The sequence below is a fragment of the Cetorhinus maximus genome, chromosome 14 (genome assembly GCF_964194155.1).
Source record: "Cetorhinus maximus chromosome 14, sCetMax3.hap1.1, whole genome shotgun sequence".
Taxonomy (NCBI): domain Eukaryota; kingdom Metazoa; phylum Chordata; class Chondrichthyes; order Lamniformes; family Cetorhinidae; genus Cetorhinus; species Cetorhinus maximus.
In genome coordinates this window covers 72110941-72128074 of record NC_135892.1, presented here as the reverse complement: position 1 = coordinate 72128074, position 17134 = coordinate 72110941, and the positions used below count along the sequence as shown (strand labels likewise).

The following is a 17134-nucleotide window of genomic DNA, read 5'->3' as shown; positions in this document are numbered from 1 at the left end:
CTCGATTGGGACTTCAGTGCTGATTTTTCAACACTCTTCACTGAGGCCGATAATCCAGCGTTTTTCCAAGAAGATGTCCAAGGGACGGAAAATAAGCTTGTTCTTCCTGAAGTGGTAACAAACCAATTGGATCAATGCGTAACTGAATGTGACTATTATCCTTCATCACTCTATGCATTGGCTGAGAATGTGAAAGAGGAAACTCGGACAATAGAACACACCGGTACAATACCATATTCATCTGACAGTGGTGACCCCTTGGTAAGTGCATCTACAGCTAACCATCCACAAAAAGTGGTAGTCCAGGGTACAGCAGTCAAAAAAGTCCAGAACCAGAGACAGAACCAGACCAGGCAAGAGCTACCTCTCCCACGTTGGAGGACACTGACCGTCCTGCTACACTGGAGTCAATGGAATTTGAGGGACAGCAAGATGTCGTTCAGGTGTTTCCTCGCAGCTTCCTGCCTTGCCTACACAATTATCTCCAGAGGCAACAGTTAAGGATTTCCTAAGACTTCATAAACCAGAGACTGCAAAGATTCATTGCCCTTGAAATAAGGATAGGAGATGAAACCATCAAAAGGAACCAGGATCAACTCAACAAACAAAGGTAGGAAGCATAGTAAATGTAAAGAAAGGGACAAACCCATAAAATCGAACAAGAAGAGAGAAATAATGGATCGCGAGATGTATAACAACAAGGGGAAAAGAAGATATCAAGTCAAGATCCAGATAAAAGAACCTTCCATTCTATGTTTAGAAGAACCAGATGTTGGGAGTCTAACTCACAATACACCAGATACAACTCTTACCAAAGATCAACCAAGTCAAAGCAAAGAATCTGAGGGAGACTACCAATCTTACAAGCCTCATGATGATCAGGGAGAGTTGTGAAATCTCCAGAATAGCTAAACCTATGAAATCAGAGACTTGGGGGAGAAGGGGTAGCATGTAAATATAAAGGGGAGATGTAGTAGTAGGTGTTCAGGGCTGAAAGGGTTAATGTGTGGGACTGGAGTTACAGTACCACACACATGATGATGTAAGAGAGAGTCACATGACTAGGAATCTAGAAGGAGAATGTTCATGGCTTAGACTGAGTAATACCTGTAGTCTTGTGTATCTGTAAATAGTTATGTTCATACAATAAACAATTATCATTCAGACATACCTATGCCTCTGCAATCTTTCCTTAGCCAATCACAACCAACATACAATAATTCTGAGTTGTGATATTTTGAGAAATGGCTGAAGATACTAGTGAGTAAGCACCAAGGTTTACTGACAATGCACTGAAGGTCTTATGGGAAGGAGAGATATCCTGTATCTGCTGAGGCAGGAGGCCTTCCAGAAACCTGCTCAGCAAGCAATGGGAAAAAAATAATGTCAGAGGTCAATGCCAACAGCATAACTTCAAAAACATGGATGCAATGCAGGAACAAGGTTAAGGTTCTGACATGAGTTGACAAGGTGAGTGAGTTTAATCTTCAAATGGCATATTCTACCAGCCGCAACACTAGCCTTATCCACCACTCAATTCACTATACAACAAACTCCATCACTTTGTACATAACCCTAATATTCACATGTTTTTCCCTCACCCTCACATTCTTAGCACTGTTGCAAGCTTTGCACTCACAACTAACACAGCCTGGCAGCTATTTTACCATGACAGTCATGTCATCCAAACAAATTACAGGACACTCACTGACAGGCTTCCCTCTTTCTTGCAGGAGCAGGTGACAGCAGCAAAAACCTGGAGAAGCACACTGATTGATATTCTAATCTGTCTGCTCTGCAAGCTGCTGGTGGCCACTAAGGCCAGAATTTTTAGCTCGTCGGACGGGCGTGCGCACGACCTGAAAGAGCGTAAAATGACGCGTGATGACATTGGGCGAGTGTCTCGCCGTCATGTGCACTTGCACGATATTTTGGTCGGTGGGCACGTACAGGAGTTGGCAGCGCGCCTGCCAACAATTAAAAGGCCTAGCAAGGCCATTAACAATGTAATTAAATGAAATTTTACGCTGCCCATCCAACCTTACTGTAGGCGGGCAGGCAAAAAGGCCAAGCAGCCTTTGCATTTTTTGCGATCCGTCATTAAAAAAAAACTTTTTTTATTCATTCCCAGGACGTGGGCTTCGCTGGTGCTGTCTAAGGAGCCTTGGTGAATTCCTGCAGTGCATCTTGTAGATACTACACGCTGCTGCTACTGTGCGTCGGTGGTGGAGGGAGTGAATGTTTGTGGATGTGGTTCCAATCAAGCGGACTGCTTTGTCCTTAGTTTCATACTAATTTTTAACATGTCCCTGCTCTGTGACAGATAAGGAGACATGTTTTTAACACCTTAAAATTCTTTGGGCTGAATTTTGCCGTTGGCTCCCCAGACCTCATCCCACCCCATTTAAATTTTCAGGAAGGCGGGGGCGCAGCCAAATCAGCTGTGCACCCGCCGGCCTATCGATGGCCAATTGAGGCCATTGACAGGATAATTAAAACAATTAAAGGACCTGCCCGTCCAACCTTAAGGTTGGTGGGCAGGTCAGGAGCCCCAGCGGGCTTCTGAAAAAACATGAAACCTCATCCACTGGCGGGTAGGGTTTAAAAAACTTTAATAAAGTTTTAGTGGAATTTATTAACATGTCCCATCTCGTGTGCCATTGTCACATGAGGGGGACATGTTAAGGATTTATTTATTTTTCTATTTTTAATCTTTGTACAACTGTCAGCAATCTCCCTGAGGCAGCACTTAGCCTCAGGGAGATGTGTGCTCTTCCGTGCGCATGCGCGAAAGAGCGCAGTCTCACTTTTGGGGAATCCCCCCCTGCCCGCACAGGAAGCGCATAGCGCTTCCCACCGGGCGTCACGCTGGGCGGGCCTTAATTGGCCCACCCACTTAAAATGGCGGTGGGGCCCACTTCTCCGACAGGGATCGGCAGCTCTATGCCTCAGGGAATTTTTCTTGCGTGCACTTGCATGCATGCAGTAACTTGCCTTAATTGGCCCACCCAGCATGAAATTGCGATCTGGCCCCGATCACAGACGGTGGTCAGCTTTCCGACCGCTCCCACCCACCTTTGCCAAGCCCGCTCGATGAGAACAAAATTCTACCCCTAGGTGTTCATGCGTGCAAACCCCTTTATCAAGATAGTGCCTTGCACATTTCCTGTCAGAAACATGCGCATGTACTTCAGACCCCATTTTCCAGTCAGTGTCCACCTAAAAGACAAGTACTAGAGAGCCCAATTTTGCATTTTGTTTTTCCTTCGGTGATGGTACACCTAGTTTAGAGTGACGTGCAGTCAGTATGTATTGTAAGCTAACAATTTGAAATGAAGTGAATTCTTAACATGTGTACCTTGACAACCTTGTGTAGCCCATGTTATGGACAGGGATGAGAGAGAACTAAAATCCTTGTTCTCTTCCCTTATTGCCAGGGTGGCTAGGGTGCTGAAGTTTGAGACAAATTTCCAATATAATCCACACATTCCCAGAAATTGCATTAGCTCCTTCTTTATTTTGGGAATGGGGAAGTCGACCATGGCATGTATTTTTGCTTCCTTTGGCAACACTAGACCCTATCCTACCACATGCCCTAAGTAGGTTACTTTTGCTTTAGCAAACTCATCCTTGGCTAAGTTCACTACTAAGTTAGTTCTCTGTGGATCCTTGAACACTGCCCTCTGATGGTCTAAGTGGACTTTCCAGGTGTCACTATAAACCAGCAGGTTGTCTAGGTACACTATATAGTTGGTTAATGCAGCCACCACCTGATTTGTCAGAATGTATCTGGGGTATACTTATACTACCCTTTTAAAAGGTCAATTTTGTTGATGAAGGTGGAATTGCCTACCTGATCAATGTGTCACGGGAATTTCATTTTTTTTTCTAATATTACTGTGAGATATTTTAAAACAGGCTTGTGGGTGTATGTTTGTGTGTGTGTGTGTATGACTAATTAAACTAAAGACAGTCAGACTACTAGGTTTGAACCATCAAAGGGCTAAGGTGTAAAAACAGGCATTTTGAAATGGAAATGGACGAGCTAACATTTGCATTTGTAGATAATTTGAGACGTTGTTTGAATTTTAAAGGGAAATTAAAAGGTGACAAGGAAACTGGTTGCACCTTGCAGAAGTTCATAGGTAAACATGCAGTGGGGATATCATGTTTTATTGACCCAAAAGCAAAGACAAGATAGAAACATGAAAGCTCTTATATTAGGAACAGTTTGAGTTTCAAAGAAAGTATGAAACAATGGATTTAAAAAATCAAAAGGGAGAAAAAATATCTAAGGAAAGATTTAAAGCTGTATGAGGAGTAGCCATGTGGGATCTTGAAGAGTCTACTATGAAGTAGCAGCCTCTAGCCACCCCAGAGAAGTGCTTGCTTGCTCCAGGAAGCAAGGTTTTGTTAAAAGCCTTGGATTTCCAGTGTTGAGTGAGAGGGAGAGAGAAGCTGTGAAATACCTTATAGCAGCAGTGAGTGACTTTCAGTAATATTGATGGATGCTTTATAGATCAAGAACCTATTTGGACTGTTGCCTGGATAAGGGTGGTTATCTGGGAGTCTAGTTAACTAGAAATCTTTTGGGAAATGTTATAATACTAAATTTAACGGTGTAACTATAATGTGTGTTTAAGTTTTCTTCTCTTTTGTTGATAAATGTTTTCATTTAATGTTTAAAATTTACAAAAGTGGTAGTGGACCCTACTATCATGAATCGGCTCAGGTCACTGCATTCACTTTCCGGTAGTCGATGCAGAACTTCTTAGAGCCATCCGGTTTTGGAATTAGTAGAATTGGTAACTTGTACTGGATTTCTTGGCAGACTTGAGCCAGCTTGTCAGGGCTTAGTCTGTAAAGGATTTTGCTTAACTGGGGTGGGGTGTCTCCTACACTCACATCGTGAATTGTCAGTGAGGTACATCCTGGTTTGTCCCCACATACTTCTTTAAATTCTTTGAGAAGGTGGTTATGTCTTTCCTCTGCTCACCAGTTAGGAGGGTCAGCATGGTATTTAAATCCTCCAAAACCTCTGTGTTTCCCAGTCTGACAGGCAGGGGTTCAACCTGTGAGTTTTCCAGTCCCTCTTCCTCATCTAGCTCTTCCTTGTTGGCACTGCTGTCCTCTTCAATTCCTACTCTCTGGCAAACATGAACTGCTTGGCTGGGTTCTGGGCTACAGTTTTTTTAACATGTTAAGGTGGCATAACCGTTGTTTCTCCAGTTGGAGGTGTGAATCAGATAATTTACATCATTGATCCTTTTGGTCTCACTGTATGGGCCACTAAATTTTGCTCTAAAGGGATCACTTGACAGCACAAAGACCTGATCTGGCTGGAGAGTTCGAGTCTGCCTGCTTCTTCGTAATTTGCTGCAAGGCTTTTAAGTGTTCTTTGGCCACAGCACAGGTGTTAATGAGCTGTTCACTTATACTAATAGTGAGCTTTCCTCCTTGGATCCAGAATTTCACTTTTACTAGCTTCAGTGGGCCTCGTACCTTGTGTCCATAAATTAATTCGAATGGGCTGAAGCCGGTGGATTCATTTGGTGAACCTCTTGTGGTGAACAGCAAGAAACCTGATCCCTCATCCCAATCATAAGGGTATTCAACACAGTGGGCAGAATTTTTCCGTCGGCGAGCTGGGGGCGGGGCCCACTCACGGACGCGAAAATGACGCGGGATGACGTCGGGGGGAACTATTTAAATTTCAGGAAGGCGGGGGAACAGTGCGATCAACTGTCCGCCCGCCGACCTGTCAATGGCCAGTTGAGGCCATTGACAGGGTAGTTAAATCAATTAAAGGCCCTGCCTGTCCAACCTTCAGGCTGGCGGGCAGGCCAGGAGCCCCAGCGGGCTTCTGAAAAAACATGAAACCTCATCCACCAGCGGGATGAGGTTTCATGTCGGTTTTTAAAAACTTTAATAAAGTTTCTGTGATATTTATTAACAAGTCCCATCTCGTGTGACATTGTCACATGCGGAGGACATGTTAATAATTTGTTTATTTTTCTATTTTTAAACTTTCAAAACTTTCAGTGATCTCCCTGAGGCAGCACTTAGTCTCAGGGAGATGTGTGTTCTTTTGCGCGCATGCGCGAAAGAGGGCACTCTGGCAGTTGGGGAATCTCTCCCCCGCCCGCACAGGAAGCGCATAGCGCTTCCCGTCGGGCGGCCCGCTGGGCAGGCCTTAATTGGCCCGCCCACTTAAAATGGCGGTGGGGCCCATTTCGGCGGCGGCGATCGGCTGCCCGCCCTCTGCCGAGTCAGTGGGGCCCACTCGCCCATCAAGGGCAAAATTCTGCCCACTATGTTCAGATCATGGTTTTGAGAGTCTGATGATACTGCTCTGATGCTCCCTGTATCTGTGGCTGGCAGCTGAGGATTTCAGCTATTCTATACCTACGCTGTGGACAGCCTCCTGGAACACACGGGACACGAAATTCATTCCTTGATCTGACTGGATCTCTTTTGGCAGGACATACCGGGTAAAGAACTGAATCAGCCCCTCAATCACAGCTTGGGCTGTGATTTTCTTGAGGGGGAGAGCCTCAGGGAGTCAGGTAGTCAAATCTGTTATAATAAGGAAGTACTGATAGCCCAACCTGGTTCTGGGTAAAGGCCCTACTCAGTCTGTCAGGATCCTGTTAAAGGCTTCACCAAACGCCAGTATGGGTTTGAGTGGGAAGGGTTTAACTGTGGACTGTGGCTTTCCCGCAACCTGACGTGTAACAAGCCTTGCAGAATTTTGGTGAGGCCAGCAAAAATGCCTGCTTATTTGGGCTAGGGTCTTATGGACACCCACTTGTCCAGGCATTGGAATGGCAATTCACAAGATTTCCTTAAGGCACTCTGGGGGCAGTACATTCTGATGGAACACTGTCCACTCCTCTCCTGCAGGCCTCCCTGGGGGGGCGGGAGGGGTGGTCTCCACTTTCACATAACTACCCCTTCTCTCAGGTAATAGCATTCTAGAACCAGGGCAGCTTCTGCCTCAGAGTAGGCAGACTGTGCTATACACTTTAGGTCAGGGTCTGCTTGTTTGCCTTAATTAAGGAGGCTCGGCTGAGCACATCCTCATATTCATTCAGGTTCCCAAAGGAGGTTTCAGCCAGCCAGACCTCTGGCTCATCCAACTGAATTTCTGGCTCTTCATTATTTAAACTTGCCTGGCTAGCTTGGGATTGGGTATCTACACAGTCTAGGAAGATCCCAGGGACAATCCTTACAGTAACTGGCTCAGAGGCTAGGCCACATTGTAAGTGGACCCGATAAAGAGAAATGGACATGCATCTTCCTCCAATCCCAATGATTAGCCCCATTAGTCATGGATGTTTAAGGGGGAAGTGTCAGGTCTTTTCCCAATATTAAGAATTGAGTGGCCCCTGTATCCCTGAACAGTATGATAGACTTGCACTTTTTCTTAGAGGGGTAAGGGAATGCTGTCCCTTGAAGGACTACCCCATGGCTTGATGGCTACTCCATTTCCTATGTTTTCCCCTTTTCTGTCTTTTCTGCATTTCTGAGGGTTATTATGAAAGTTTTTGCCCATTTTTCCAGGTCTGTTGGTAATCATCAGTGAGGGTTGCAGCATTCCTGGCTGTTAAAACCCTCTACTCTTCCACATGATTCTTAAGGCTATAGGGGAGGCAATTTTTGAACTCCTCTAACAGGATTACCACTCTTAATCCCTCGTAGGTGTGGTTAATTTTGAGGGCTCACATCCACTGGTTGAATGCAAGTTGTTTAATTTTTTTCAAATTCGAGAAGATTTGAGCGGGCTTTTTACAGGAGTTCCTAAAGCTCAGGTGGTATACTTCTGGAACTAACTCATAAGCACTCAGGATAGCATTTTATTTTTGTTCATAGTTTGAAGAGCTCTCTGCAGGCAACATGGAATAAACCTCGTGGGCTTTTCCTGTAAGCGTTAGGAGAGTCCAAATTTCTTCAGGCCACTTTAATGTATCTGCATGCTTCTCAAAGGATAAAAGGAAGGCTTCAATGTCATCCTCTTCAAATTTGGATACTAACCGGGAATACTTTAAGAAATCAAAGTTTGTTTCTGAACTAAGGTCATTTGAATTACCAGCAGCATTTCCACTATGTAAAGGCAATGTTTCCCTAGCCAATTCAATCTGTCTCATTTCACCGTCCTTTTGTGCTTGCAATTCCTTCTCAAACTTTTCCCTCCGGAATTCTCTTTCTCTCTCTTTCTCCTGCCCTTCTCATTCCTCTCTTTCCTTTCTCTGCTTCCTTTCTTCTTCCCGCTTTCTTGCCTGAAATTCTAACTCTAGCCTCTGCTGGTTTGGTGAATTTTTGCCAAGGAAACCTGTTCTGCTTCAGGTTCTATATTTTCTGCCTCCTCCAGTTCTAGGGTGAGGGGAGCCAGCATTTTGAGCACCTCAGAATTTCTTGCCCTTTTTCTTACATTAGACTCCACCTTGTCAGCTATTGCTTTGAGCTGTTCAATTGTTACGGTTGCCAACTTATGCAAAGTTAAATGCTCCTGTTCTACAAATGATTTCCCATTAAATTCAGACATGGAATTTTCTACTGTCAATATATGGAAGCCTGCTGCTGTAGTCCCTTTTTTTAAAAAAAGAAACAATTTCAGCTATTTATCTCTCCCTTTTTGCTTCAAATAATTCTTTTTATGTCAGATTTGGCTTGTTTACTCTGATTCGTTCAGATCCCGGATGCAGCTCACAGTTCTGTTATGGACAGAGATGGGAGAGAACTGAAACTCCTGTTCCCTTCCCTTACTGTCTGTAATCATTGTGTTTTTGAAAAGGAAGATGTGGGAGTTTCCTAGCCCCTGAGTATATGGTCAATTTGAATAACCAGCAGCGTGTTTTTGTGTGTTTAAATAAAGATAATTATTTATTCACACCTTCACCCAAAAATCTAATTCTAGGTCAGTCACTCACCACTCACACACAACAACATACTCGAGGAAAATACAGTTAAAAATACAGTACTATTTGTGAGTTATAAATAAAAGGTTGGTTCTTAAGTCATTTGATTGGCTTGTCTCGATGCAGGCCTGGTGAAGAAGTGGTTCATCTTCACTCTTGAAGTGTAGCTAGGTGATGCCAATAACTGAGATCATATATCAAAGCCATTGCAGAATTCCCTCAAAGAGGTGGATTTTCAGCAAGTCACATATGAACATATGAACTAGGAGCAGGAGTAGGCCATTTGGTACCTCGAGCTTGCTCCTCCATTTAATAAATTCATGGCTGACCTGATAGTAACCTCAAATCTGCATCCTGCCTACCCTTGTTAACCGATCACCCTTTTGATTACCAAGAATCTATCCACCTCTGCATGAAAAACATTCAAAGACCCTGCTTCTACTGCCTTTTCAGGAAGAGAGTTCCAAAGACTCACGACACTCTGAGAGAAAGAATTTCGCCTCATCTCCATTTTAAATGGGCGACCCCTTATTTTTAAATAGTGACCCGTAGTTTTAGATTCTTCCATAAGAGGAAGCATCCTCTCCAAATTCCACATCCACCCTGTCAAGACCCCTCAGGATCTTACATGTTTCAATCAAATCGCCTCTTATTCTTCTAAGCTCCAGCAGAAACAAGCCTAGCCGTCCAACTTTTCCTCATAAGACAACCTGCCCATCACAGGTATTAATCTGAAAAACCTTTTCTGAACTGCTTCTAACACATTTACATCCTTCCTTAAATAAGGTGACCCATACTGTACACAGTACTCCAAATGTGGTCTCACTAATGCTCTGTATAACTGAAGCATAACCTTCCTACTTCTGTATTCAATTCCCCTCACAATAAATTATAACATTCTATTAGCTTTTCTAATTACTTGCTGTACCTGCATACTAGCCATTTGCGATTCATGCACTAAGACACCCAGATCCCTCTGCATCTCAGAGCTCTGCAGTCTCACACTACTTAGATAATATCCTTCTCTTTTATTCTTCCTGCCAAACTGGACAATTTCACATTTTCCCACATTATACTCCATTTACCAGATCTTTGCCTATTCACTTAGCCTATCTATACCTTTTTGTAGCCTCCTTATATCCTCCCCACAACATACTTTCCTACCTATCTTTGTGTCATCAGCAAAGTTGGCAACTATCCCATCCATCCCTTCGTCTAAGTCAATTTTATAAATTGTAAACAGTTGAGGACTGAGCCTTGATCCCTCTCGCACACCACTCGTTACATCTTGCCAACCTGAAAAAGACCCATTTATGCCTACTCTCTGCTTCCTATTATCCAGCCAATCTTCTATCCATACCAATATGTTACCCCCTACACCATGAGCTTTGATTTTACGCAATAACCTCTGATGTGGCATTTTATCAAATACCTTCTGGAAATCTAAGCACAGTACATCCACTGGTTCCCCTTTATCCACAGCATATGTTACTTCCTCAAAGAACTCCATTAAGTTGATTAACAATTTCCCTTTCAAAAAGTCATGTTGACTCCGCCTGATTACTTTGAATTTATTCAAATGCCCTGCTATAGCTTCTTTAATAATAGCTTCTAACATTTTCCTTATGACAGATGTCATGAAGAGATACTAATGCATATGTTATTGGAAATTATTTTAAATTGGACTTGCCATAGTGTCTGTGTCTATGGGTGTGGGTGTGTGTGTGTGTGTTAATTGGATTAGAGCCAGCTAGTCTGAGTGCTTTGATGTATAGTAGTTTTGAGATGTTAAACAGTAAGGTAAAGGGGACATTTGCATTTTGTTGAATAAACCATTCAAAGACTAGGGGTGAAATTTTGCATCTAGCTAGGTGACACCAATATGTTTATATTACTAATAAAATTGGTACTGTGAAAGGTGTTTTATTGTTAGAAGAGGTGGAGTTCAAAGGCCCTGGTGATACAATGAGAATTTGCATTCAAAGGGAAGGCTAGGTATATATGGAAGAGTTTTGTGTGTGGAAGTCAGAGGCAAGGAGGACCTAAGCCTGTAAGCCTACAACTGTGTCTGTGAAGGAACAAATTGAAAGGAAGCTCGTTTTGAATTCGCAAGATAAAATGTGATTCGCCCTGGTGTCTGTTTATAGTCTATGGGTTTTTGCTGCCTTGGTGAAGATTTTAGGAGTGATTAATTTGGGGATTTGTTTAATAGTTGTTATGGTAGTAATGTGTAGATGTGTGTGTTTAATACCTTGTAAAATTAATAAAGGTTTAATTTAATTTATATTAAAAAACTCTAGAGGCTTGGAGGCTTCATTTCTGAATTCCGAGTTGCATCTCAAACATACTAATTGAAAATATAGGTTATGACAGTTGTTTAAAGTTTCTCTCTGGGATTTTAAATAACTCAGCCTTTACCAACTGCTGTGTCATAACACAGATGTTAAACTAACTGGCCTGTAGTTTCTCGCTTTCTGTTTCCTCCCCGTTTTGAATAATGGAGTTACATTTGCTATCTTCTAATCTAATGGGACCTTCCCCAAATCTAGGGAGCTTTGGAAACTTAAAACCAATGATTCAACTATCTCACCAGCCACATCTTTTAAGACCCTAGGATAAAGTCCATCAGGACCTGGGCATTGTCAGCCCACAGCTCCAGCAATTTACTCAGTACCACTTCTCTGATGATTCTAATTTTACTGAATTCCTCCCTCTCTTCCATTTCCTGATTTCTAGTTGCCTCTGGGATGTTACTTGTATCGTCTATAGTCAAGACTAATGCAAAATACCTGTTCAATTCATCTGCCATTTCCTTGTTTTGCATTATCAATTCTCCAGACTCACTTTCCAGAAGGCCAACGCTCACTTTGTTAACTCATTTCTTTTTAAAGTATATATAGAAACTCTTACTATCTGTTTTTTATATTTCTGGCTAGCTTTCTCTCGTACTCTAATTTTCCCTCATTATTAATATTTTCGTCATCCTTTGCTGTTCCTTATATTCAGTCCAATCTTCTGGCCTTCCACCTATCTTTGCACAATTATATATTTTTTCTTAAAGTTTGATATTATCTTTAACCTTTCTAGTTAACCATGGATGGTGTGTCTGTCTCTTGGACTTTTTCTTACTCATTGGAATGTATCTATTCTGTGAATTCAGAAATATCCCTTTAAGTATTTGCCACTGCATCTCTATTGATTCCTTAACCTATTTTCCAATTCATTTTAACCAGCTCTGCTTTCATGCCCTCATATTTGCCCTTATTTAAGTTTAAAAACATAGGCCAGATGTTCGGTGGCGTGAGTGGACAATATGGCGAGAATGCCAAAAACCGGTTTTACGATGTTGTGAAACCAGTTTGCAATCATCTGCTCCGCCTGCCAATGGCAGGCCACGATTACCGCTATCGGACATCAGGAACCTCATTGTAATACATCAGCATACCATTATAAGGACAGCCCGCCAGACTCATCCCACCCCACTGGATCATCTGCCCACGTCGGCGGGAAAATACGCTGACGTGTTTCATAACAGCATATATAAGGCGTGCACTTTGCGGTCTGCACTTCACCCGGGACTTCAAGGTTTGTTTGCCTACCTTGCTTCGGTGAGCACTCACAGTCATCAGCGTCAGGCTTCACAGACAGCACCACATCACTTTTATGGGGGTCACGGGTAGGTCTCTCCCTACCAGATCAGTCATATGTGGGTGGCTTTTCAATGGCTGCAGGGCAAGGTCTTGCTTGGGGAAGGGGGAGAAGTGGCCTCAGGTAAGGGAAGAGGCTGCAGGATGAGAGCTATACTGGGGAAGGAGGGCATCCCAGGGTGTGTGTAAGGGCACATGTTGATCTGTGCAAGTGGCCTCAAGATGGTGAGGGCTGAAGAGGCAGTCTCCAGAGGAGATGAGGCCAGATGGACATGTGAGGGTATGTGTGTGAGAGTGGGTGGTGATGTCCCTTGAGCTGGCAGTGAGTGAGATACCAGTGAATGTGTGATGGGCTTGAGCGTATGAGTTTAGAACGATGAGATGGTTTCCAGACCTTGGCTGCATGGATGAGATCCTGTATCTGCATTGGATTGCCAACTTCTTCTGTACAATATTGGCACTGATCACCACTGCCACCACCTACCAAGACAGAGTGATAATGTAGCTGCCCCTCCTGTGGCCAGAGCGGGGGTAGAAGACATCACAGCGGGCCTCCACGGTGTCGAAAAGTGCTCGAGGGCTGCAGTCTTCTAACCTTTTGGGGCCATGTCCTCTTTGTTGCAGTCCTGGGCTGGAAGCACTAAGCGTGGCTGTACTTTAACTGTGATGCCTGGCGTGATGAAGCGGCAAGGTGACAGCGTGGTGGGCGAGTCAGAGGCCGCCCACCATCGAAATGGTGTGTATCCTGGGAATGCATAATTAATGCAATGGGTTTGGGATGATCTGGTGTGAAAAACCGTCATTGCGGCCAACAGGTAAAATGTCACTTTAGCCACCTGCCACCACAGTTCGTGCAAATCTGGAACGATTCCACCCATAGTCTCAGACCCACTACTCTCTCACTCAAACTGAATGTAAAATTGAATCATATTATGGTTGCTGCTACCGAGGGGCACCTTCACTATGAGGTGATTAATTAATCCCATCTCATTGCACAATACCAGGTCTAGTATAGCCTGCTCTCTGTTTGGCTCCAGAACATCTGTTCTAAAAAAACTATCCCAGAAACATTCTATGTACTCCTCATCTAGGCTACCTTTTCCCACCTAACTTTTTCAGTCTACATGTAGATTGAAATCTCCCATGATTATCGCTGTGCCTTTCTGACAAGCTCCCATTATTTCTTCCTTTATGTTCCATCCTACCATGTGGCTACTATTATGGGGCCTGTACACAACTCCCCTTGTAATCTTATTATCAGGAGGTCAGTCTTTTGTACTGATGGACTTTGAAAAAGAGCAGGCTAGGAGACCTTATGATGTTGCAGTCCCCAGTTTTAAGGCATAGATGTTATTGCTTTTGCTGCTGCTGTTTTTTGCTGTGTTGTTTGCATACTGATTGTTTTTTCTTGGCTCTTGGAGGAATAAGATTCATTATCTGAGGTCAGTTTTAATAATGTGACTACCTGGTCAATACATCTATAGTCCAGCCAGAATGATTTGAAGTTCAAAGCCATTGCTACATAAGGGAGGATGGGTGGTGGCCATTCACACCTACATATGATGAACCGGTTTCTCTGCAGGTCTCTTTGTTAGGTTTCAAGCTTGGTGACAACAAGTCTAGGAGTCCATAGATTTTAATTTTTGGTCTAGTCCGCGAACAGTAGGAGGTGTGAATTCCACAAATGGTTTTGTCTTGGTATGCCCATTCAAGATGTTGGGGGGGGGCGAGGAATCCACCCATGGTCATTCAATTAGGAACTTTCCAGAGGCTTGAGATAGGTCTGAGTCTATGAAGAAATTGCAAATATTACCTGACCTTTAACAGCCATCTTAGCAGTCTTTTAATGTCAATTCTTGAAAGAAGAGGCAATCTCAGAAATATCTATACTGAATGCAGTCCATGTTTAAAGTTATGAATATGACACGCCTTTACTGGGCAGGACACCCAGCAAACTTCTTCTTGATTTGTTCTCAGATTTGAGTCTCAGGTAAAATGCAAATAATTTCTTCCATACTACTTTTAATGGCAAGGTGGCATCAGTTCCAAAAGGAAGCCTCTCTTTTCTGAAGGACCTCCAAAATTGCTTTTCTAAAATCAGACAGTTCTTGTCTACTAATTGCACCATGAAACAGTATGGATGATGTCAAGACCATCCTGCCTATAGCCATCTTTAATGGTGAGCAGATCAAGTGCTGCTGATAATCCATCCCTGCCCTCTACATCACTTCCAAATATTTATTACAATGAACTCTGCCAGCCAACAGAGGGGTCATCATGGGATTCTGCTTTCCTTTCTACTGCATCTTCCATCATTTGACAGTTATTTATATCATGAAACTTACATGCTGCTCATTTGATCTATCTGCTGTTCTTCATCTAGCCATGTAAGGGGAAGATTAGCTACAGCCAATGCATCTGGCTCTGCCAGCACTTCAGAGCCATCAGTCACTTTATCTCTTTCAAGCTCAGTGGCTAGCAGAGTCAGTGCCCAGTAATGGAATGTGTCTGGAATGTGCTCAGATATGTGTGCTGTCTCTCAGGATAGTAACACATGCATACCCTTCAGCCCACCCCCGCTGACATCTGCACATGTAGCTGAAATGATGCAGGGCAAGGTTACTCATGGTTCTCCACAAGTGCAGCTGGTTCATCTTAGGATTTAGCTGCCATGAGATGATGGTCAAGAAATTCCTTTACTACTAAAGCAGCTGGCTGCTTAATGCATCCTTGCAACTCAGGTAGAATGTGGATAAGCACCATAGTTAGGTGTAGGATCTCTTAGGGCAGAACTTTCGCCCCGTTGGGGGGAACATTCAGGAGCGGGCATATGGAGGCACCCCTCCGATCAGTGCCCCTGATTGGGGGCGCTCCATCATTTTATGTGGGCGGGCCAATTAAGGCCTGCCCAGCGTGACGTCTGCCAGGAAGCGCTATGCAGGGAGGATTCCCTGAGCCGAGGGTATGCTCTTTAACGCGTGCTCGCGAAAGAGTGCACTCATCTCCCTGAGGCTAAGTGGTGCCTCAGGGAGATCGGCTCCACATTAAAAAATGTTAAAAATAGAAAAAATAAATTCCCTGACATATCATGTGACACTGTCACATGAGTTGGGACGTGTCCATCACTTTCAGTTACACTTTTATTAAAAATTTTAAAACCTACATAAAACCTCATCCCGCCTGTGGATGAGGTTTCATGCATTTTCTTAAGCCCGCAAGGGCTCCCGGCCTGCCCGCCACCCTTAAGGTTGGACGGGCAGGTCCATTAATAACGTTAAGTACTTTGTCAATGGCCTCTCACCGACCAGGAAATCCTAGCCTTAGATTTTGCACTGGTAGTAAGAGGGAAACACGACAACAAGAATTAGAAAGCAATTAAACAAAATGGCATTACATATTTTTCGTTGAATTAACTTTGTTGTGCGGACAGATAATATCCCTCACAAGTTTTGGAAGTATAGTGAATATAAGTGCAATGACAGGTTCATAATCTTTTGTGCACAATTGTCAACAAAATGTGAAAATTCTTTTATCATATATCTTGAATTCTGATTCAGTTTTATTCAGGTTAACTGAAAGAAATTGTCTGCTGTGCAAATCACATTGCCCAAATTGGACAGTAGTGTATTTGTCGCCATTATTATAGGTGGAGAGTCTCATGCTGAATAAAATTCCTTAACTCCACATTAAAAACATGGGTTACTACCAGCCACCACTTGCCCCCTCCTGCTCACCTCCCTCCCATTCCGATCGCTACCTTGACACCTCTCTGGCTATGTCCAGCAGGTTTCCACAATTTGCCAGCCTCATTTAAATGAGGCCTGAAAATTGTGGCTTAAGTTTACCTGCACAATGATTACTTCCTGCTTCATTGTCAGCATAACTAAATTTCTAAGCCTAAAACTGAAAACATCCTGTAGCTAATTAGGGATCTTATCTCTGCTAGATCCAGCATCCTGCCTCACAATGTAGTTGCAAATTTTGGAAAATACCTAGTTCGTTACAATGTCAAAATCATGATTCTGAAATATCATTGTTTTCAAGTAATATGCTACTGTTCTTTCTGCTGTTGGCAGAAGTATAACATTGTTTTAGCTATAAAGAAAATCTGAAATTAAAACAGAAAACGCTGGAAGTGCGCAGCAATTTAATTAGTATCGGATAGAGAAAGATGGGTCAATATTTTAGCTGCCTTTGCTAATCTAAATATACAGAAAGTGGATGGTTCTACCTGAAATATTAAGCTATTATGCTCTTCAGATTCTGACTTACTGGTCGTATAATTCCAACAGTTGCTGTTTATCATTTTAACACATGAAATTGAATGCCAGACTCAATTCAATCTTGTGTAAAAATAATATAAATCAAAATACTGCAGTTGCTGAAAACCTGAAATAAAAACAGAAAATGTTGGAAATACTTAGCAGGCCTGGCAGCATCTGTGAAGAGAGAAACAGAGTTAAAAAGAAATACTTCTCTCCACAGACACGACCAGACCTGCTGAGTATTTCTAACATTTTCTGTTTTTATTTGTTGAAAAGTAAGTTAATCCCACTCCCTAATTAAATT

At 43.0% G+C, this 17134-nt stretch overlaps 1 protein-coding gene across 1 annotated transcript in view; it reads left to right on the top strand.

Moving 5' to 3' along the window:
• ush2a (Usher syndrome 2A (autosomal recessive, mild)) overlaps positions 1-17134 on the top strand; it is a 1183552-nt gene that overhangs the window by 671387 nt on the left and 495031 nt on the right. The gene's annotated exons all lie outside the window — the stretch shown is intronic.